Source organism: Pseudonaja textilis, chromosome 2, assembly GCF_049901715.1.
Source record: "Pseudonaja textilis isolate UNSWEBS1 chromosome 2, rPseTex1.2, whole genome shotgun sequence".
Lineage (NCBI taxonomy): Eukaryota > Metazoa > Chordata > Lepidosauria > Squamata > Elapidae > Pseudonaja > Pseudonaja textilis.
The window spans coordinates 28,455,889-28,480,278 of NC_141991.1; positions in this window are offsets into that span (position 1 = coordinate 28,455,889).

Genomic DNA, 24,390 nt, shown 5'->3' on the forward strand with positions numbered 1-24,390 from the left:
TGTGAAAGTATGAAAAAATAAATGCTCCATCTCCTGAGTCTCCCATCCACTTTTCAAGCCACCAAGCCAGAATCTTAGAGAAGAGGAAAAGTAAGCAGCAATTCAAGGCAGAACATGATATATGTTCCGCCTGGAACCCACACTGTATATCGGACATTAACACAATTGAATGGGTTCAGAAGTATTTCTCTAGAAAAGTACTCCACTCCTCTACTCACTATAGAATTCCCTATGCCTCCAGGCTTGAAATTTTGGGCTTGGACAATCTGGAACTATGCCGCCTGCAATCTGATCTAAGCATAGTACACAAAATTTATTCATATGTTGAATGATTATGTACTATTATTCATAGTACATAAAATGTATTCATAACCATGTATACACTTATACTTATTATCTTGTAAACAATTGACAAATCAAATAAATAAATAAATAAAATAAAATAAAAATAAATAAAATTGTCTGATACAACATCTTGCCTATCAATGACTTCTTCAGCTTCAACCACAATAATATATGGGCAACCAATCAATATAAACTCAAGGTAAACCACTTCAAACTTCAGCAACAGAGTGGCCAATGCCTGGAATGATCTACCCGACTCCATTGTCACAGCCTCAAACCCTCACAGATTCAACCTCAAACTGCCAACCATAGACCTCACCCCATTCTTAAGAGGTCCTTAAAGGGGGCGCGCATAAGCACACCAGCGTGCCTACTGTCACTGTTTTACTGTCCCCATTTATCTGTATTCACTTCCTTTGTTCATGTTCATGTTCATACCTATACTTGTTATTTTGCACATGTTTGACAAACAAACAAACAAATGTAGAAATGGGACATTTTGTCAGACTCCATAACTAAAAATGAGACTTCTGATCATGCTTAAGAATATCTTTAAGTGCCAGGAGTTGCCAGGGTTGAGAGTTTTCTTTGAACATCATGTATCCTGAAGAAATTGAGAAAACGTAGATCATAGACAAATAGAAGGCTTTTATACAAAGGTAGTATTCAGCAGCTTCTGACCAGTTCGGGAGAACTGGTAGCGGAAATTTTGAGTAGTTCAGAGAACCAGTAAATACCACCTCTGACTGGCCCTGCCCCTATCTATTCTGTGCCTCCTGGGTCCAAGCTGATTGGCTGGCTCTTCTTTTGTTGCCCTGCATAGGAGAATGGAGCTAGAAAACAGGTTAATGGGATGGGGAGGGAATGGGATTTTGCAGTAACCTTCCCCCAGGGATGGAGAGGGAATGGGGATTTTGCAGTAACCTTTCCCTGCCATGTCCACCAAGCCACAACCACAGAACCGGTAGTAAAAAATTTTGAATCCTACCACTGCCCCAAAGGTGCTTCCTTCTTGCAGAGCAAACTTGGGTGCGTCTTTCTCTTTCTATGTCTTCCTCCAACGCATCGATTTCGAAGCAAATCCACCATTTTCAACAACTTCCTTTCAATTGTAATTGTGACTTTGAATGATTTTTTAAAAATAGAAATCACACAGCTTTCTATTTTGTAGGAAGCTACACAATATTTGATCTATTGTGTAGGAAGCTACACAATATTTGATCTATTGTGTAGGAAGCTACACAATATTTGATCTTCAAATATTTGACAGTAGGCCACCCAATCTTTTTCACTGGGTGTCCGTAATGAGCTGAAACAAAGGCAATAAAAAAAAATCAATGAAAATAAAAAGGCTTTAAGTGGAAGTGTTGTCATCAGCTGCCAACAAAATTGAATCACATATTAACACAATTTCCTTTTCTGAAACTGCCTAACATTTTGCACATCAGTTTTTGAAGAAAAAAGAGAGAGAGACTTGGAAACAGACAAAGAAAGAGAATTACAAGAACAGAAACGTTGTCATATATTTTTATTAAACCAAAAATATCCCTTTGTCTTTAAGGATTGTCTTATATCCATATAAATATAAAGATTCTGGTTCATCCTTTCATGCCCAGTGGTGCTCAGCCCAGCTAGGCATGATCAGAATAATATAGATGTTTGAAGAATCTTATTTTTGCAAATATATGAAGACAATTGTGTTTCCTGGGCCAATGTAGAAATTGTAACTTTATTATCCATGGTTTTCATATTTCCTAGTTATCTATTCTGAGAGTAGACCTGTTTCAAACTATGTTCTGAAAATACATATTTAAAAGTTGTATTTTGGGGTAAATTACACATTAATGTAGAATTTGGAACACGTTCTGGACTGGAAACAAGTCTGATTGGGCCATGTCTACAAAGAAACTGGGAAAGGAATTTTTGGAGACTACTTTACAGTTTGTTTTGCATTGATGAAATTAGGAAATTATTGAAAATGAATATGTGTTGCTCAGGAATGGTGTGTTGAATTGATAAAGATCTCCGAGCTTGGTTTTTTAATTGTAGCCGTTTTTTTTAACCTCCTCAGTTAATAATACCAATTCAGTAGTTTTGAAGAAGCATAGATGATTGTTGGCAGGGGTTTTATATTCTTTTGTCTTTCCTGTTGTGTACATGCTTGGAAAAATGGTCCTGTTTTGCAAGTCATTGATGCTTTGTTGATGATAGGTAATTTATTTAGCTGGAAAGCCTGTAGTTCTTTCTTAGTTGCTGCTTCCTGTTTGTTTAGTGATATTGATATTGGTGATGTAATGTAGGAGGATGTTGTTCTTTTCCTCTCATTGTTGACTCCGTAGTTGAGTTTGGGTTATTACATTAATAAAGGGATGGCTGTAGTTCATCTAAGTGTTGTCTGATTTTTGAATAAAATAGAATAACAGAGTTAGAGGGGACCTTGGAGGTCTTCTAGTCCAACCCCCTGCTTAGGCAGGAAACCCTACACCACTTCAGACAAACTGTTATCCAACATCTTTTTAAAAACTTCCAGTGTTGGAGCATTCACAATTTGTGGAGGCAAGTTGTTACACTGATTAATTGTTTGGTTAGGAAATTTCTCCTTAGTTCTAAGTTGCTTCTCTCCTTAATTAGATTCCATCCATTGCTTCTTATCCTGCCCGCAGGTGCTTTGGAGAAAAGCTTGACTCTGTCTTCTTTGCAGCAGCCCCTCAAATATTGGAACACTGCTATCATGTCTCCCCCAGTGCTTCTTTTCATTAAACCGTCCTTCATATGTTTTAGCCTCCAGTCCCCTAATCATCTTTGTTGCTCTTCTCTGAACTCTTTCTAGAGTCTAGTGTAGTGACCAAAACTGGATGCAGTATATGAAGGGCATGTTGTTTTGTGCTGAGTTGATGATGCCTAAATCTAAGGTAGTTGCTTAGGTCTTTTGAAAGTCATAATCAGGGATAAAAAGTAACTAAATACACTTAGTTTGCCAAATACCTGCCAGCAATTAACATGTGGTTCAATTTCCTTTATTGTATCACACATAATTTTCAAGAAAAACATCTCCCTATGCCTACAGAGAAAAGTTTTCAATCAGTCTGTGTTACCTGTTCTAACCTATGCCAGTGAAACATGGACATTAACCTCACAATTGACACAAAAGCTACGAGTGGCATAAAGAGCCATACAAAGATATATGCTCAGCATTACAAGACAAGATAGGAAATTCTGCACGTGGATTAGAACAAACAAAAGTATACAACAGCATCAAGAGAGTAAAAGAATTACTCTCAGGCAGGTGAAATAAGGCAGCCATAGAATGGATCCTACTTGATAAAAAAGCATCCACAAAAGATATCTAAAGGAAGATGGATTGACGACATCAGCAAGCATTGTGGGTCCAATTGGCAAAAGAAAGCTCAGGACCATATAGGTTGGAAACATGTGGAAGAAGCCTTCAACCCACAGTGGATTTACAATGCCTAGAATGAAATGAAATCAAGAATAAGTCAATATGTCTTTTGATGATTACTTGGTTGGACTGCCATGTTACTAACAAGCTGAATATATATTTTGTATGTATTTGTATATAGAAATACATTTAAATATGGGAATGTGTCTAAAAAGAAGCATGGGGTCCCTCTGCATTATTTCTGTATTAAATAGGCAAAAAAACCTTATCAGTTTATTTATTTATTCTATTTGTATTTGGCCAAACCGGTAAAGATTTAGAGTGTTGCCAAAACATCTAGCTGTACTGTAAGAAAAGTCAAAGTTGGCCTTTAGTTGTAAAAAGGCTAGACACATTGGTCTGTTATACTACAGATTTCTGGAAGAGGCTGCCGTTAGAATAAAACCCATCTAAATACAGTCCAGTTCCCCAAAAGACTGAAAGTCAATAATTTTAATCCAGTGCAGAAATAATCAATAGAGATAAGTGCAGAGATAAGCAATAGATATAGCCACAAAGCTTAGAATACAAGAAAGAACAACAGAAGAATTGAAGAATTAAAAATGGCTTCCTCCATTTTTTTCATCAACTTCTATTCTTATGTAAAAAGACTCTGTTTCTATGTAAAATGAAATTTTACAGGATTTAGCAGATCTGGCTATTTCACCGCCTAGTAAATCATAGAAAATCATCAGGGATATTTCAAGCTCATCAATCCTGAAGTCTTGTTTAATTTACTCTTATTCTGATACGTTATAAACTTTCTGATTTTTGAACAGTTTTCTCTATTTACATAAAACTGCCAAATAATATTTACCTCGTGACTTTAACTGTATTGCTGCCCACCTTACAGACTATATAAAATTGCAAATATGGGTTAGATGTAACCTGATCACAGCTATTTTCTTTTTTACTTGGTTCTTTAAAACTTCCTATTTCTTAGCAACTCAGTGTTTGCAAAGTCGCTAAAAATGAGACTATTGCCTGTCAGCACTTGCAGCTTTTAAAAAACATTAGAAGAAGGCTAATTACAGTAACTTGTAAAAATATTGCTGATGCTGCTAAAATCAATGGAAATTAAAATTTTGTAAGGTTTAGAGAAAGTGATCAAGAGATTAGTCCAAAGGCCTTGGGAGCAAATGAAGAAAACTTGGGTACAATCTGTACAAGAATCTTCCTTCTGGAAATGTATCATTTCCAATTGCTGACAAAATGAACAAAGAAATCTTATTTCTATATCATGGCAGACACTTAAGCACCCTATTTTTCTATTCCAACTTTGCAATGTTTCTGCAAGTTTCAGGTAAACTGATAGGAGGAAAACTTTAAGAAGTTATCTGTTGCTAGCAAAATTGTAGCCAAAGGTTAATTGGGTCCATAAATTGAAGACATTGAATTGTGAAATAAGGAATTTTGCTTACGATCCTATGCATAACATATAGGACAGCATTAATAACAGATAGTTCTGTGCAGATGATCTATTCTGACTTAGGAGAAGAAGAACAAAGATGATTTAGGGGACTGTAGGCTAAAACTTCTGAAGAACAATTGAAGGAACTGGATATGTTTGGTCTAGTGAAAAAAAAGACTAGAAGTAACATGATAGCAGTGTTCCATTCAATATCTAAGGAGCTGCCACAAAGAAGAGGTCAACCTATTCTCATAGCACCCAAAGCAGAGGTGGTATTCAGCAGGTCCTGACCAGTTATGGACAACCAGTAGCAGAAATTTTGAGTAGTTCAGAGAACCGGCAAATACCACCTCTGACCAGCCTTACCCTGCCACGCCCACAGAACCTGTAGTAGAAACATTTGAATCCCATCACTGACCTGAAGGCAGGACAAGAAGCAATGGAAGGAAACTAATCAAGGAAAGAACCAACCTAGAACTAAGGAGTAATTTCCTGACAGTTAGTACAATTAATCAGTGGAACAACTTGCCTCCATAAGTTGTGGGTGTGCCAACACTGGAGGTTTTTAAGACGAGTTTCAACAATTATTTGTCTGAAATAGTAAAGGGTTTCCTGTCTGAACAAGGGGTTGGACTTGTAAATCTCCGAGGTCCCTTCCATTTATGTTATTCTGTAAGTGAAATGTTTATGGGTCAGCTGAAAAATTCTGGTACACCTTCCTTGTGGAATATGCCTGGGCTGGCTGGCTGGCTACTAAAGGTTGTGAATAGTCTAAAAAAGCTTCTTCATTTTGGACAGAGTCTTCATCCAACTGACTCTTCAATGCAGCTTCTTCTTCTTGCTTAAGTCAAGGTAGCCTCTTTTTTGTTCTTAGTTAGTGTGTGCGTATGCGCAGAAAACTTGTCCTCTGATGCCACAGAGAGAGGCAAAGCAGAGAAGCAGCCTTTAAGTGAAGGCACTGATGTAGAGGGACTGACATTTCAATACAGGTATGACCACAAATGAGCCCAGGATTTACAACCACCACGTACAACCATTAATGAGCCCAGGATTTATATCGCTAAATAGAAATTTTTTAAGTGAGTTTTGCCCCATTTTACAACTTTTCTTGACACGTCTGTCAAATGAATCACTGTGTTTGTTAAATTAGTAATTAAGTATTAATTGTTTTAATTAATTAATTAAATTATTAATTAATTTATTAATTTATTTATTAATCAATTTATTGTTTGTTTATTTATTTATTATTATGTTTTAGTTAATTAATTAATTGTTAAATTAGTAATTAAGTGAATTTGGCTTCCCCACTGACTTTGCTTGACAAAAGCTGATCGTGTGACCTCAGGACACTGCAACTGTCAAGCACCCAAATGTAAATCATGTGAGCATGTGGGGATGTAGCAATGGTCACAAGGGCGAAAAATGGTTATCAGTCACTTTTTTTAGTGCCGTTGTAACTTCGGATGGTCACTAAATGAACTGTTAATGGATTACTTGTATTACGATGACAAGTTGCTTCAAAGAGGCTGTGGAAAGCAAAACCACACTGCATTATTTAGCTGTGTGTAGATGTCTTGCTTTCAAAGTTGACTCAGCCTTCCATCTTTCTGAGGTGGGTAAAATGAGGACCCAGATTGTTGAGGGCAATAGGCTGACTCTGTAAATCTCTTAGAGAGGGCTGTAAAAGCACTAAGAAGCAGTGTATAAGGCTAAATGCTATTGTTATTTGTCTTCTTGGCTTTTTCATTTTAGGTTAATCTAAGAGAAAAGCATCCTGATGACTTTTTCTACAAAGTTTTTTCAGATCAGGAAGCACAACAAGCTGCAGAACTCCACCTCTCTACAACAATAATACTCAAACCTATCATTTTTGCATTAAATTAATTTTTAAAAGTGTGGAAAGTATTACTAGAAACTCAGTTTTGATGGCAAATGAGTGAGTGCCAAATGAAAAACAAAACCCTTCCTTTTGTTAATGCAAATCAAAGAGCTAGTAATGAATATGAATTATTCCTGGCCTTTATGCCAGATCAGATATTATTAAATTTGACCAAAAATAGAAAAATCCTACTGTTGTCATTGTAAAACTGATGGCACTGAAAGTCTCTTATGAAAACAATCCAAAATCTATAGTTGAAGAATTTCTTCCTTTGGCTTTATCCTTAATTTGAATCAGGCTTTCTATTCAGATTTAGAGAATTTAAATTGCAAACTATTTTTTTTAAAACCAAACAATACAATTAGGACCATGGATAAAATTAAAACCAGTACCATTAAAATCAACTTAGTTAACAATGACAAGCTTAGTGAAAAGATGGTTTTGTCATTGTCCTGAACATTGGGAAAATAAGGGCCAAATGGATTTCCATAGTTCATTCCATTCCATATGTGCACCTACCCAGAGGTATACATTTGGTCAGAATTGGCATGGGAGTGTATAAAAATGATTGATGATTGATGGTGAAGTTGACGGAAATAATCTTGTGATGGAAACTCTATGTTAAAAGGGGGGGTTTAATCAAGTAGCTGTGACTGCCATCTTCACTTTTCTGATTCCCTTTGTGGACATTGCTTCACACACCCCAAATTCACAGGTAATTCTTTGAAGAAAGAAAGTCATCTTCAACAACTGCCGTGGGGAAAGCATATATACAGGTATTCTTGTTCTTTTCTTTAAGCTACTGTACTTGATAAAGAACCCTGTGAAGATTTTGACAAGCATGCATAATTTATTGCCATCACGATGCAAAAGAGTTTCTCTCTCTGCTCAGCAGACGGGCAGAACTAAGTTTCTTAGAAAATACCATAGCAACCTTTGCTTCAAACCTTCCTGAATGTCTTAGATACCTCATGGAAGTGGAAATGATACTACTAGCCCTTGGAACAGGAAACCTTACATTGACAAATCTCCCTCCTCACTGAAATGTCCCAAAGGTGCTTTTTCAGGAGGCAACTGGACTTTCTTGTTTTTTCTTTGAAGGCGTTTTGCTTTTCCTCCAAGAAACTTTTCAGCTCTGACAGGATAGTGGGGAATGGAAGAATTTCTATTCCTTGCAGACAGCTCTTTTAGAGGGTTGTTGGGTGCAAATGATGAGCTGCCTGCAAGGAATAGAAATCCTTCCATTCCCCACTGTCCTGTCAGAGCTGAAGAAGCTTCTTGGAGGAGAAGCAAAATGTCTTCAAAGAAAAAACAAGAAAATCCAGTTGCCTCCTGAAAAAGCACCTTTGGGACAACCATGACTTGGATGACTGAGGATCTCTACAGATTTCCTCACTTGCTGGCTCCCCGTCTTGAGCCACATTGCACTACCAGCTCTATGAAGGCAGGAAGCCTTAGTGAAGGAGTACAACAAAATTATGAGAAACCCATTACTTCCTCTGCACACTGATCTTCCTCATCCATCAAATGGCCTTAAAGCCAGGAAGCCCTCTCGCTCAACAGCTTTTTAACAATGTTGGCATCAACACACAATGGAAAGCCAAATGGGCTGCTGAATGCCCAGATACAGGCAGTTACATAGATGACCCTACACAAAAGATGCCAGTTTTTGACCTTCCTCACCAGCATTGGTCAACTCTGAACAGGATCTGTACCCAACATGGTGTCTGCCAGGACTCATTGTTTACATGGGGTCTTGTCTCTATTCCTCAGTGTGACTTTTGTGCTCCTTGACAAAATATCCACCACATTGTCCAAATGTTCACCAAGAGCTTACACCAGCCCAATATCTGATTTTTTTTCAATATAGAGCACCCTGTCCTTGAAAGGCTGGGTGGATTGGACATTAACATTTGAACTACTATACATCTAAGTATTTGCCATATGCTAAATAAATCCTCACTGAAATATTACACAAAGCTTGAAGAACAAGTAGGAATCATCCTTATCAACCACTTTGGTGTAGACGTAGTCAAAGTTTAGAGGTAAACCATCAGTGTGTTTCTTTAAAGGTCACAAGACTTTTCTTAAATCAGATTAAAGCTCTGTGACAGGCTCCAAGTAGAACAGCTGCATTTCAGAGCTTGCCTATATATTGCCTATGTTTTCGATCACAAATTCAATTCATTTTCCAACGTTGGCTGAAAGATCCATTGAATTGTATCCTGCTGGCTTGGATCCTGCATATTTGACAGGATAACAGCTTCCTGGCCATATGGATGACATTTTGCAGCAGTAAGGAACAAATACTCTGGAGGACCAAACTTTTAAAATAATCCCTATTTGTGGGACAGTGCTCAAACATCACTTGATTTATCATTCACTCATCTAATGTGTCAAAGTTTCATATTTCTCCAGAAAGTAGGGTAAAAGAAAAAAGCACATGGAAATCTTAAATAATAAATGCAATCGTCCTAAAACAGCTAGTGATTCAAACGCCATCTGGAAAGTTCACTTTTTTGTTTTCGACAAGATTACAGCCACATTTTCCAGGTGAATGTACTCATTTGGTGAATTTCATTAAGAAATTCCAGGCAACTAGGGTGTTGTTAACAAAGATAGAAAAATAGTCACCATTTAAAGGGAAATTAAAAATACAGCTTGATTTTTTCAGGTAGCCACAGTACACTTCTTGATACTTCTGTAGGTAGTAGCAATCGTCACATAGGGTTGGAAGTATGGAATCAAATTTAATCCCCTATCTTCTTTTTTAAAAACTTTTTTTAACATTCAATTTGTTGGAAGGTAATTTGTTTTCTTCCTAAAGGAGAAATTAGGATAACTTTTCTAGCTTTTCTAGACAACCCTAAAAGACCATTCCTGTCCCCTGCATTTCTTTTTTTAAAAATACAAATTTTATTTGGGTTTTCATAAAACATAATACAAATAAAACATCTTTTTTTGAGAATAGCATGATCCCGGGTTATCACTTCTCCATACAGACACAAACTCAATTTCATATTTATCTTTGTGTTCTATTCCATATCTTATTACTATTTTAACATTTTCTCCATAATTTTTCCCCTCCCTTGGTTTTCTCAACTTTATTTTTAATTATCTCATAACTAAATTCAAAGTGATGCCATTTTAAACACTTTTAAACAACCACCCGATTGATTTTAGTCATTGAAATCCAATTGCCAACAATCTAAATATCACCAAGTAATCCAAATAATCCAAAGCTGTTTCTTCTTGCTTCTTTTTTTACACTTTCTCCTCCTGGGGTTCTATTATTTTGTTACAAAGTTTCAGCTAGAATGTATCTTTTAGGAATCTTGTTAAGGTTTCACTGTAAAATCCTTTTAGTTCCAGGCAGTCTCCTCCATTTTTCCAGATCCCGCCCTTTTATTCTTTCCTTTTTTCTCCTTTCCTGCTTTTAAAGGTTTTTGAGCATCCAAAAGTTTTTATTATCCCTTTGACATTTTATTTTCAGCTTAAATGCCTATTGATGTTAAAGTGGATTTTTGTCAATTTCTTACTTAAATCTCTTCTCTGTCAGTATAGGAAGGGAAGAAAAATAAAAGCCAAATCCTTTCCCTTCCCTCTCTCCTTTGCTGCTTCAAAGTCTTCTTGGGGAACAATGTTATTTTTTATAGTTCAAATTGCAGGGTACCTTATGTTGTTGCTTTTTCAGTTCAACCTGGTCAAACAAAACTTTCTCTTCTTATCTTCCTCCTGCACATTCTTTTCTGATCAAGTTCTTTGAGGTGGCCATTTCTGACCACTGCTGCAACTTCCTTCAGGGAAGGGAGTAATGGCCAGCTGAGGAGGAGAGATGCAGCTCTCCTCAACCCTGCCGGCAGTCTCCCCCTTCTTCACCACCTCTATGGGATGGCTTAGCCCCAAATCCAGCTTGCTTGGGGAGCTCCGGTGGTGAGCATGGATCGAAACCGCACACGATCGCGGATTCAATCTGTCACCGAAGAAGCTCAAACTGGAAGTCCTGTCCCCTGCATTTCAAGAGGAGCACTTTTTCTAGATTTACCATGGACTTGCCTGCTCAAGCTTCAGCTACTTTATTATACCATTAGATCAGACAGGCAGACATCAAATGTACTTGTTTCTTTATATTTCTCCTCTACTTCCCAAAGTAGCTTGTAATAAATGTGCTTTTAAAACACACAAACACATTTGTGTGTTTGTGTATGGAGAGAGAGAGAGAGAGAGAGAGAGAGAGGGAGGGAGGGAGGAAGGGAGGGAGGGAGGGAGAGAGAGAGAGAGAAGGAAGGAAGGAAGGAAGGAAGGAAGGAAGGAAGGAAGGAAGGAAGGAAGGAAGGAAGGAAGGAAGGAAGGAAGGAAAAAAAAGAGACAGGGTGGAAATACACTGAATGGCACAATCCAGAAGCTGGCATTGTGTAGAGCAGGGGTATCAAACTCAATTTCATTGAGGGACACATCAGGGTTGGGTTTAACCTCAGGGGGCTGTGGGGGGCATGATCAAGATGGGTGTGGCCAGGTTGATGTCACTCTGCCAGCAAAAACAGGCTCCTGAGCTCCATTTTGGGTTGCAACAGCTTCCTGCAACCTTCTGCCAGTGAAAACAGAGGCCATGGAGACAGTGTGTGCCCCCCCGAGCTCTATTTTCACTGGCAGAGGCTGCAGGAAGCCATCACAGCTGAAAATGGAGTGTGGGAGGGCCATGTGTCTAAAGAAGGTACTAGACAGGATGTAGAAAGTAAAGGCTGAAGTGGTTCCACTTGTGGTAGGAGAACTTAGGAGTTTGTCTCCATAAGCTGGGAGAGTAGCAGGTCTGAGAAACTACATTGGAGTTCTCTGTCCAGAAGAATGCAGTGCTAGGAACAGCTAAGAGGACCTGAGAGTGAGGAAAACATAGACCACCCATAGGAATGGAATGTGAAAGGAATGGTTTTTTTAAAAAAAAATATAATTGATGGATGGGTTGTGTATGTATATATGTATATACACATGCATATACCACACACAGATACACATATCAATTATCATGTGTTAATGAGAGAGAAAATCACTCATCTTTTCATTTTCTTATTTTCTACCCCACTTTTTCACACAGAACAGCAATGAAGGCAGTTAATGTTATAAAAAACACAAATAGTAAATTATTTTTTTAAAAAACCAACACAAGTAATATCGATCAATATATTAATCAAATCAATTAACTAATGAAATTCCAACATGCATCTTTACCAACTGTGTCACTATTGAGATGATGGCTTCTAAGCCCAATGGTCAAAGAAGGCATGCATTGCATAATCTAGGTTGCAATTTATTTATTCACTAATTTGTATAAGCATCCATCTCAGACAAGTGAGACAGCAAACAATCATAAACTCAGTTAAAAATACTAACCCCTATTGAGACACTATCTTCATGTGATAGTGGGGTTTTTATGCTCCGAAGATGTCTATGCTCAACCATACTGGAGAGGTCTCATTAGAGGAGCCAGACATAGGGAAACAATAAGGTGAGACATAACTTATAGAAACCTATATCAAATTGGTGATCACCCAGGACAACAATGATCACGCTAGGTGGTGAAATACCTCGACATCTGACGGCAAGTGGCGTATAGGACTCAGGACTGTTGGCTGAGCAACCAGGACGAGCAGCAGTAGATTACTGGAAGAAAAGTTGCTTGCTTATCACAAATATACAAAAACAAATTTAATAAAATACATAAACATTAAAAACTGAAACAAACATAGTAAGGACTTACTATTACAAATCAGGTCCAGCAAGAAGAGGATGTCATCATCAACCTCATCCACATCCACATCCACATCCTCATCCATCTCTCAGATAACAGATAACAGATAATCAGAGTTGCAAGGGACCTTGTAGGTCATCTAGTCCAACCCCACACCAAAGTGGCAGACCCTACACCATTCTGATAAATGACAGTCCAATCTCTTCTTGAAAGTCTCAACTGATGGCACTCCCACAACTTCCGAGGGCAAAGCTGTTCCATTGGTTGATTGTTCTCACTGTCAGAAAGTTTCTCCTTATTTCCAGGTTGAATCTCTCCTTCTTCAGTTTCCATCCATTATTCCTTGTCTGGCCTACAGGTGCTTTAGAAAATAGATTGACCCCTTCCTTTCTGTGGCAGCCCCTCAAATATTGGAAGACCTCTATCATGTCTCCCCTGGTCCTTCTCTTCACTAGACTAGCCAAGCCCAGTTCCTGCAACCATTTGTAGTATGTTTTAGCCTCCAGCCCCCTAATCATCCTGGTTGCTCTTCTCTGTACTATTTCTAGAGTCTCAACATCTTTTTTATAATGTGGTGGACAAAACTGGATGCAGTACTCTAGATGTGGTCTTACTAAGGCTTTATAGAGTGGTATTAGTACTTCCCTTGATCTTGATTGTATCCCTCTGTTAATACAATTTAGGATTGCATTAGCTTTTTTGGCTGCTGCTGCACACTGCTGGCTCATATTTAGCTGGTTGTCCACTAAGATTCTCCTGAATGGTTCAAGTGGTTTACAATATTGACACTAGTTTGTTTAAATCCATTAAAACAAAGTAACATATTAAGGTTGAAATTTTAGACCTAGACATCCTACAACTACGCCACCTTTGGTCCGACCTAAGTATAGTACATAAAATTATCTATTGCAATATCCTACCCATCAATGACAACTTCAGCTTCAACCATAACAATACAAGAGCACACAATAGATACAAACTCAAGGTAAAGCACACCAAACTTGATTGCAGGAAATACGACTTCAGCAACAGAGTGGTCAATGTCTGGAATGCTCTACCTGACTCTGTGGTTTCTTCCCCAAACCCCAAAAACTTTAACCTTAGACTGTCTACTATTGACCTCACCCCTTTCCTAAGAAGTCTGTAGGGGGCTTGCATAAGTGCACCAACATGCCTACCATCCCTGTCCTATTGTTTCTTTTTATTCGTATCCATTTCATGTATTCATAACCATGTTTATACTTATACCTGTTATCTAATATTTGATTGACAAATAAAATAATAAATAAATAAATAAATGCCAATATAAATTCAAAAATCATTCATGCTTCAAAAAAATATTAAAAAGCCCGCTCAGTTGGATTATTAAGCCTTTCTTAACGGCATATACAAAAAGTATAGGAGCTCCTGGGCATTTCATTATTTACATCAAACCAAGGGTGTTTATGCAGTCCTGTTCCCTTGATGGAAGCAAAGTCTAGTCATAACGTGATATAATACAATCTACAATCCAAATGAGTTTGGTAATAGAGTTTGAAATAGAGCTAATCCACTGTATTCTTACAAGTCTTATAAAATCTTAAGCTTGATCCTAATTCTTTTATTACACCATATGATTTTAATTATTTGTCTCTGACAGTCTTCTGAAGATTTTCAAAGCTCACACAGCTCTAATAGATAGTAGCAAACATTAGGGACAGGATGAAATCTTGAGGCATTGCAAAACATGACAGTCACATGGGCTATAAATAATACCACAAGTGGTCTCTTTCCTGAAAAAGGGCAGTAATCCTTAGAACATGCGGCTTCTAAGCTTTGTTCCAACAAGTCATGTACCAAAAAGGGCTTTCCTTTTCTGTCCATCTCCCAGTGAAGGTCATGAAAGCAAGGCACCAAGTTGAATCCAATGGAACAAATATAAACAATAATTATCACCCTAAAACGTCTGGAGATGAAACTGTTTAGTATTTTATCTAAAAACAAGGAATCTGACAGGAGCGTTTCACTATTCAAATCTAGGGTATCTACATTTATTTTCTTTAAATGGGATTGAACCTGCCTTTTAGAAAAATAAATAGATGCCACCCAACTCCAGGATCCAGTCTGATAATTCAGAGTCAGATGCATTTAATAACCACCACCACCAACAACAAAAAGATTCAGAGAGCAGATGGTAGAATTCAGGGAAACAGAAAGTAATCAAGCGAATAAATGTACTTACGTGTACACACACGAGAGCAATGCTTCTACCATCTGGATAACACCGACAGAATATAGTAATTCCCTTTAGAACACGGACTATTGCTGAAGTCTTTGAAACAGGTGGTTCAGAAGGTGCTAAAATATTACTGCAGGCGTATCTTTATTATTAATTCAAACCAGTCTGCCCTTAAGACTATTGGGTTAGTACTTTGTCTGAAGAATCAAAGCTACATAAGATCAATAGATTTTCATCTGCTTTTTGTCTCCTACCTTTCCTGTTTTTGAGTTTACATTTCCTTAAGTTACATCCTATAAACAGCATGTCCTCCCAATCGGTCAAATTATTCCTGACTATTCATTGTTCACAGCAAAGGTACATGTGCTTTGTGTCCCTGTCAATCAAAGCAACTGAATTAATCATAGAGACTCCAAACTTAATGGAGTTAATAAATGAAAGTGAGAAGCAGGATCGTGATTTTTGTAGAGTAATGAAAAATTACAATGAACATTTTTTTTGTATTAAAAATGAACTTTTGCCCAAGTAAGACCTACTGGACTTTGTTCTGTTTCTCCTGCTTTCCCAAAAGGTTTCCTAAAATGACATCTTTTGATTTACAGGGGCAAAAGAATAAATTGGTAACTTCGCCTTGTACTGAAGAAATGATAATTTATTACTCAAAGAAAATCCCTTATTGACAGTTTCTGTCTTTCTTTCTGAAGACTCATTCCACTATCTGGGATAGACCAAGACCTTAACCCAGCTAAATAAATGATCTCAGAATGAAAGGCTTTTATGTTAGCTCCTCTTCTGCTTCAGCCTGACAGCATCTATCCACAAATAAAATATGTGCCCAAATTAACAACCAAGGGTAAGCATAGATGCCATCATAAAGCTAGAGATAATTCAAACCTTACTTCATGGCAAAACTAGGATCAGGTGAAGACAGCAAAGGGAACAAATAAAATCAGTGTTGCGTGTTGATTGTTTATGTAATACTCATAAAAATAAATGTCATGCTAAAAGGACTGCCATCAATGCTAGTGACTGGTACACTATATTTTTGTTGCACAACGACAACCACCACAAAATCTTGCCACTCCTTAAACTTGATTCACTTCCCAACGGCCAACAACAGTTTACAGATAGGTTTGTCTACCTGCTTATTTCCTTCTAGTTGTGATCATCAAAAGCTTAGTTTATAGTCCCTTTAATAAGTTAATAAAACAAGACTCCAGCTCAGCCATATGTCTCAGGAAGCTCATCTATGGCACCAGAGTATCTTAAAACAGATGGGGAGGAATTAAAATTAAAATTTGAATGATCCCTGGCAAGGGTTAAATTATAATTGGCTTGTTTCACTTTTGTAACAGATAGAAGGACAAAATGTGATGTACTGACATTGGGTAATATAAGCATAGAAAAATATGCCTGCACAAGTGGTTTTTCAAAAAAATATCGGTCCGATAAGCAGTGGGAGGATCATGTAGGGTTTGCTACTCCTAACTGGAACACTAAGTCAGATTTATCATCTAATTCTGCCTCCATGTCTTAGCTGACCTCTCAGTATTTTCCTTGGTTGCCATGCCAATTTCAATGTTTATCTGGTTCTGTTCATATTTATATAAAGAAGGCAATATATTTTCTCTATGAAAGATAAAAACCCTTTGTGCTAAGTTCATACACTGTACTCTTCCTCAGGCTTTCACTCTCTAGTATGCACACATGGTTCCAAGGAAACCTTGAATTGTGGCTTGTACAATTGTGAATGAAGAGATTTCTTCTATACCAGGTTTATACCAGGTTTTTATACCAGTTGCTGATACAGTTCTACAGGGGAATGATTGAGTCTGTCATTTGTACTTCTATAACTGTCTGTTTGGGTACAGAAATTAAACAAGACAAGTATAGACTTTAATCGATAGTTGGCACTGCAGAATAAAACAATTGCAACCAGCCTGCCTTCCATTGAGGATCTGTATATTGCATGGGTGAGAAAGAGAGCTGAGAAAATATCTACAAACCCCTTACATCTTGGCATAAACTATTTCAACTCCTCCCCTCAGGATGCCACTATAGGGCATTACATGCCAAAACAACTAGAGAAAGAGGCAGTTTTTTCTCCCATGCCATCACTATGCTAAACACCTAATTTATGCTTAAAGATATTTACCCATGTAATGAGCTGTATTGCTATTATTCTTTTCATCTTTCCTATTACCTTCTCCTATTGGTATCTTATAATTTACCACTTTGTTGTTAGTAGCTTATGATTTATGGTTGTATTTTATGATTTATGTTTATCACTTTGTTGTTTTTATGTACGCTAAGAGCTTATGCATTGGAAACAAATTCCTTATGTGTCCAATCATACCTGGCCAATATAGAATATTCTCTTCTCTTCTCTTCTCTTCTCTTCTCTTCTCTTCTCTTCTCTTCTCTTCTCTTCTCTTCTCTTCTCTTCTCTTCTCTTCTCTGGTGGACAATCACTTAAATATGAGCCAGCAGTGTGCTACAGCTGTCAAAAAAGCTAACACAGTTCTAGACTGCATTAATACAGTGATAGAATCAAGATCACATGAACTGTTAATACCACTTTATAATGCCTTGGTAGGGCCACACTTAGAATAATGTATTGAGTTTTGGCCACCAAGATGTTGAGACTGTAGAAGGAGTGCAGAGAAGAGCAACAAAGATGATTAGAGAACTGGAGGCTAAAATATATAAAGAACAGTTGCTGGAACTGGGTGTGTCTGGATTAATGAAAAGAAGGACTAGGGGTGACATGATAGCAGTGTTCCAATATCTCAGGGGCTGCCACAAAGAAGAGGGAGTCATGCTATTCTCCAAAGCACCTGAGGGCAGGACAAGAAGCAATGCATGGAAATTAATCAAGGAGAGAAGCAACCTAGAACTAAGAAGAAATTTCCTGACAGTTAACCATTTGTCTGAAACTGTATTGAGTTTCCTGTGTGAGCAGAGGGTTGGACTAGAAGATCTCCAAAGGTTCCTTCCAACTCTGTTATTCTACTGTTCCGTTCCGTTCCATTCCATTCCATTCTCTCCCTTTTTTTCAGATGGATGGTTACATCTCCCTTTTATAAGTCCAGAGCTTTATTTAAATCAGTAACTCTTCTCCAAACTTAATCCCATAACAACTTTGGGAGATCAGATGGATTGAGAGTTAGTGAGTGGCCCATAAGCAGCCAGTGGCTTCTCTGATTGAATTGAAATCTGAAACTAAGTCTCCTCAGTTATTGTAGAGTGGCTAGAGTCACACAGCAGAGTAAGCTATGTGTGACCACATCTTGACCACATCTGTGCAATGAAATATTATAAAGACTTGAAACATAAGGAAGAAAAACATTATTCTGAATGTATGCAGAACAGATTTTCCCCAGTCTATGCAAGTCCTTGGGACTGTATGATTTTGTCTTCAGTATTTAGAAGTTTATGAACTAAACACTGCCTTTTCTCACAAGCTATTGAAATAGTCTGTAGCTTTGTCTAATGTGTTTCAAGAATTGCCCATGTGTACAGCTCCCTTTCAAGTGAGAGGCACAACAGTATGCCTGAAATTATATCCAAAGGCACATTACAAAAGAGGTCATACCCTCTGTTAAATCACCATGTGATTCGCTTGGAGTTTGCTTCAGAGTGTTGCATGAGTATGGTATTATTGGTTTGCAAATCATGGTCTGGAAGTTGGAACTTAAAAAGCAAGACAGGAAGAATATTGATAAGTTTGAATTGTGATGTTGGAGAAGGCTCCTGCGTATTCCTTGGACAGCAAATGTGACTAACAAGGAAGTACTGGAATGCATGCTATCAGATGTGTCACTGAGAGGCAAAATCACAACATTCCAGTCTCACTTATTTTGGACATGTCACATGGGGAAATTCACTAGAGAAAGCAATTATATTTGGAAGCGTTAGTGGTAAAAGGAAACCAGACCACCAAAGAACACTGTGGCTGGACACCATCAAAGCTGACACCAGCCGGAGGATAGGAAAACTCAAAGAAGCAGTGCAAGATTGGAAGAAGTGGAGAGACCTGGCCCATAGAATTGCCAAGAGTCAGAAATGACTGAATGGATAACATCATCAAATCATGGTCTGCAGCTTAGTGTGCTGTGTGAATCTAATTGTTTTGTTTCATGCAGCAAACAATGGCTTAACATAATGTGTGAACTCACATTCTTGTCCTTTTTCCAGACTGAAATATTCTGAGCAATAAAGATAAGGTGTTATAGATACTGAGCTGAAATTTTAAGAAAATGTTTTGGGACATTATTTGGAACTCTGGATGACTCCTGCTGCATTATTTTCATGTTATGCTTGTCCACATTTTCCTTACATGGTCTACTTCTTTAATCAGACTCCTGGGATATTGAAATCTATTATAAACTAAATGGATGGTCCAGATTTGCACAATACTAAGTGACATGTGGGTGACTAATTTATGATTAAATATGGGAAACATGGCAGGTCAGGCCATCTTGTTCGGTACTGTCTTACTTTATCAGACCATCTTGCTAAATGCTGTCCCACTTTATCAAGAAGTAAAGTTTCCCACTACGTGAGACCAATCATTTAAAATAGAGATTCAAACAATTGAAGCTGTAACTTTCAGGAAATCTATGCTGCAAGCCATGCCTTTCTCCCTGTGGTCTCCCTGTATGTTCCAGGAATATCTTTGGAATAGAATATTACATCATCCAGTTTGTTCCTGAATACTGTTCTGAGGGATGGTTTCAAGATAAGACAATTGATGAGTTTTATGGATTCTATGCAGCCTAATCATTCGTACTATCACCCACTGATGAAGTTATTTAAGAAGACTGTATCTCATTGTGCCTACCATGGTAGCCAAACCTAACAACTTTGGAGATAACATTGTCTTCTTCACCACAACTGAGAGATGAGCCCCCCTCTGTCTTGAAACTGATTTGTCAGTTGTGTCTCTGGACCCTGGGGAATCTCTTGGTGAAAAATGATACTGTGTCTGTATGTCCCTTTTCTTCACTGGGAACTGCATTAACATTTCATTAACATGGAATTAACATTATACTTTGCTGCATTTCTTCCAAAGGAGGGATTTCTTCCAAAAGCACTGTAAAATTTCAGTAAAACTGCATTCCAATTTATTGCCTGTTTCTTTCTCTTTCTCTCTTTTTTCGCACTGCATTAAAACCCTGTGCTCAGTGCGGCTTGACTGCTTCTCTCCCATTGTGTTAAGTAAGCACTTCAAGAGGAGTGCTATTCTCATCAGAGTCCGATCTCAGTGAAATGTGAAAAGGATCCTTGAACTCCCAAATTCCAAGGGTATCTGTGAGCAAACTGCAATTTTACCTTCAGTTATGCTTCAGTAAGTGCCACCAAATGTGAGATATAACTGAGGGAAAAGAAGTTTCTTCATTGTTTTATATTGTTCTTCTTTCTTTCTTCTGAACTAAGATTTATTTATTTTATTTATTTGATTTGTCAGTTGCTTACAAGATAATAGGTATAAGTATATACATAGTTATGAATACATGAAATGGGTACATATAAGAAAAATAAAAGAAACAATAGGACAGGGACGGTAGGCATGTTGGTGCGCTTATGCACGCTCCCTACAGACCTCTTAGGAAAGAAATGAGGTCAATAGTAGACAGTCTAAGGTTAAAGTTTTTGGGGTTTAGGGAAGAAACCACAGAATCAGGTAGAGTATTCCACACATTGACCACTCTGTTGCTAAAGTCGTATTTTCTGCAATTAAGTTTGGTGCAGTTAACCTTGAGTTTGTATCTACTGTGTGCTCTTGTGTTGTTATGGTTGAAGTTGAAGTATTCATTGACAGGTAAGTCATTGCAATGTATGATTTTATATACCATACTTAGATCAGACTGAAGATGATGTAATTCAAGGTTTTCTAGATCTAGAATTTCAAGTCTGGTGGTATAAGGTATTCTACAATGAGTAGAGGAGTGGAGAACTCTTCTTGTGAACTATTTCTGGACTTTCTCAACTGTGCTAATATCAGATATGTGATGTGGGTTCCAGACTGATGAGCTGTATTTGAGGATTGGTGTAGCAAATGTTTTGTATGCTCTAGATAGTAGTGTGATATTACCAGAGAAAAAGCTATGCAGGATTAGGTTAACAACTCTTAATGCCTTTTTGGCTATGTAGTTACAGTGGGCTCTAGCACTTAGATCATTAGAGATGAGTATTCCAAGGTCCTTTACAGAGCTTGGATCATCAACAAGGCCTTGACTATTCAGCTTGTATTTTATTTTCTAATTTTTTTTGCCAATATGTAAGACAGAGATTTGAAGTTGCCATTTTTTTGACCATTCTGATACATAGTCAAGATCTTTTTGAAAGGTGGCAGTACATCATCAGCAAAGAGAATGCAGTTGCTCTTAATATGACCACAGAGGTCATTTATGTAGAGTATGAAGAGAGTTGGTCCTAGAACACTGCCTTGAGGGACACCACTATTGACAGGTACAGAATTTGATAGGACACTCCCAATTTTGACCATTTGTTGTCTGTTTGACAGGAATGCTTCTATCCAGTTATGCAGTTGTCCAGAGATACTGTAAGATTTTAGTTTTAGGAGTAGTTTGTTGTGTACCACTGAATCAAAGGCTATACAGAAGGCTATGTAGATTGCGTCTATTGTTTTTCTCTGATCAAGTTGTGTAGTCCATATGTTTTTGCAGTGTAAGAGTTGCAGATTACAGGATAGTTTTTTTCTGAAACCAAATTGATCTGACTCTCTTTCCTAGGCTGAGAGAGAGAGACTGGCCCAGCTTAAAGCAAGACTAGAATTCACAGTCTCCTGGTTTACCGTCTGATGCCTTAACCACTGCACCAAACTGGCTATCTTCTATTCTTCATCACTGGAAGCTTTCAGGAAGAGATTGGACTGCCATTTATTGGAAATGGTGTAGGGTCTTCTGTTTCGGTGGGGGTTGGACTAGATGACTTACAAGATCTCTTTCAACTCTGTTAATCTATTCTGTTCTGTTCTGTTCTGTTCTGTTCTGTTCCGTTCCGTTCCATTCCATTCCATTCCTCGTACTTCTTAAACCAAAGCAATATGAAGACAGGAAGAAGACAGGCAACTCTGTTAAAGTTCAAACTCAGGAAAAAGAAATCAAGGGATAAGAGGAATAAAATGCCAAAAGTTGATGATATGAATATATTTTGTGTCTCACATTTGATGTAGTGGTGAAAGCATCAGGCTAGAGACTGGAAAACAGTAATTTCTAATCCTTCCTTAGGCACGAAGCCAGTTAGGTGACTTTGGACCAGTCACACCCTCTTAACCTCTTAGGAATCAGACAATGACAAACCACTTCTGAAATCTTGCCAATAACACTGCAGGGACTAGTGAAGGCACATACACAGTACATACAGGAAAGAAGTAGCAACAGGCTACCTTACTTGAATTGCAAAAATCCACTACTAGTTGGCAACAGAAAGATTTAATAGAAATGTCTTTCCTGTCATCTAGTTGTCTCCAAAATGTTTACAGTCCTAATACAGTAGCCCTCAAACAGAAAACCAAAGGGGACATCAAGTCACAACTTTTCTCTAGACAAACTAGAGAAAAAACTATAATAACACCACAAGGTTAGGTCTTGCTGAGAAGATTTCTAAATCCTAATGCAATAGAAAAACACACACACACACACACACACACACACACACACCACACACATTTTCTGACCCTCTGGACTAGATTTGAATTCAGGACAATTTGCCAATCTAATTTCAATTTATCCCTGTCTTACTATTTTAGTCACATAAGATTTATTTTTAAAAATTGCAACCTAAAAACTGCAACCTGTGGGAGATCCTTAACTTCATCTAACTGTAGGGCCAAATTTGTGCATGAATTGATGTGTGTTCTTAAAGGAGAAGTAAGACTAAATGGAGGAGTTTTGAAATAACATCTTAATGATAGACAGGAAAACATCTAAATCTGTAGTGGGTTAAAGTTCAAAGCAGTGAAAGCAAACAAGCAAGCAGCAGAAATAATACATGATAAATGAGATTTTGAGAGAGGATTAGTAGTTGAAAACTGAAGAGGCCAAAATATAAAAGGGAAGGAAAAATGAAAGACAGCAGAGACTAAAGCAAATTTGTCATGATATATTAATAATATATATCCTATGTCACCTGTAATAATGATGATAAATGAATTGCTATGAGAGGACCATGCCCTTATAAGATCCATCTGTATAAACCACAACTTCTTGTAATTTTTTTAAACACAAAGTGACACTGCTAAATTTTCCCCTCACCCTTGGCTTCCTTCTTATTATTTTTATATTCAGAATCTACCGAAGAAAAAAAGTGTGTCAGAAGTTTGATTAATGTCCCAAATTATGCCACAGCAAACTATGATTTGCATCTTAATAATCTGTTGACAAACACATAATTGCTTGATTTCAAAAAACATACAAAGTCAAATCCAAACAAACCATGATATGGTCTATACAACTTGACAGAAACAGTTCTGATGATGAAATTCTAACGATCATAATAGTCCTTGAGGATTTTCAACTCTGGTTAAACAACATACTGACATATGAAGAGATCTGCTTGATTTTGGCTAAATCCTGATTTCATTAGCTTATTCTTAGATACAGATACAGATTAACAGAGTTGGAAGGGACCTTGTAGTCATCTAGTCCAACCCCCCACCCAAGCAGACTTTACACCATTTTTGATAGATGGCAGTCCAGTCTCTTCTTGAAAGCTTCCTGTGATGAAGCTCCCACAACTTCTGGATTAAATAAGCTGTAAACAGTTTGCTGCAATGTCTGAACCCATTCTGTGTGTTCAGATTATAAATCTAGCTGAGGTTATTACGAGGAGCCATGACTTTGGACTCAGCATGATTGCTAATGAATCCAACCAGTGATAGTTTATTTAGTTCATTAGAGTAATATGTGAACTCAGCAAATGCTTGAAAGCAGGGACAATTATCTTCTTCTTTAATTGTGTCCTGTTGCTATTTTTTTCTTGGTTTTGCTTTCTTAACAAGAACTTCAATATCAGAGTGTAAATCTTCAGAACTACTAATTGTTAGTGAGATAGCTCTCAATTGTGATAATTGCACCAGGTTGTAGAGATTCCCCTGAGGTTTACAGTGCATTTGAAGCTTGCATTTTCAACCAATCACAGCAGTATGGTGTAACCCTGAAGAAGGGGAGGACAAAGCAGAAATGGTGGAATCTAACAATTTCAGTTTCTTGTATGATTGGTTCATAGTGTTGGAAGAAATATCCATCTGGTTCAGTTCCAAGCTGGGAGAAAGACACTGGAAACATGGAGGCTGTCTGGAACGATGGTTTAATGATGAAGCAGA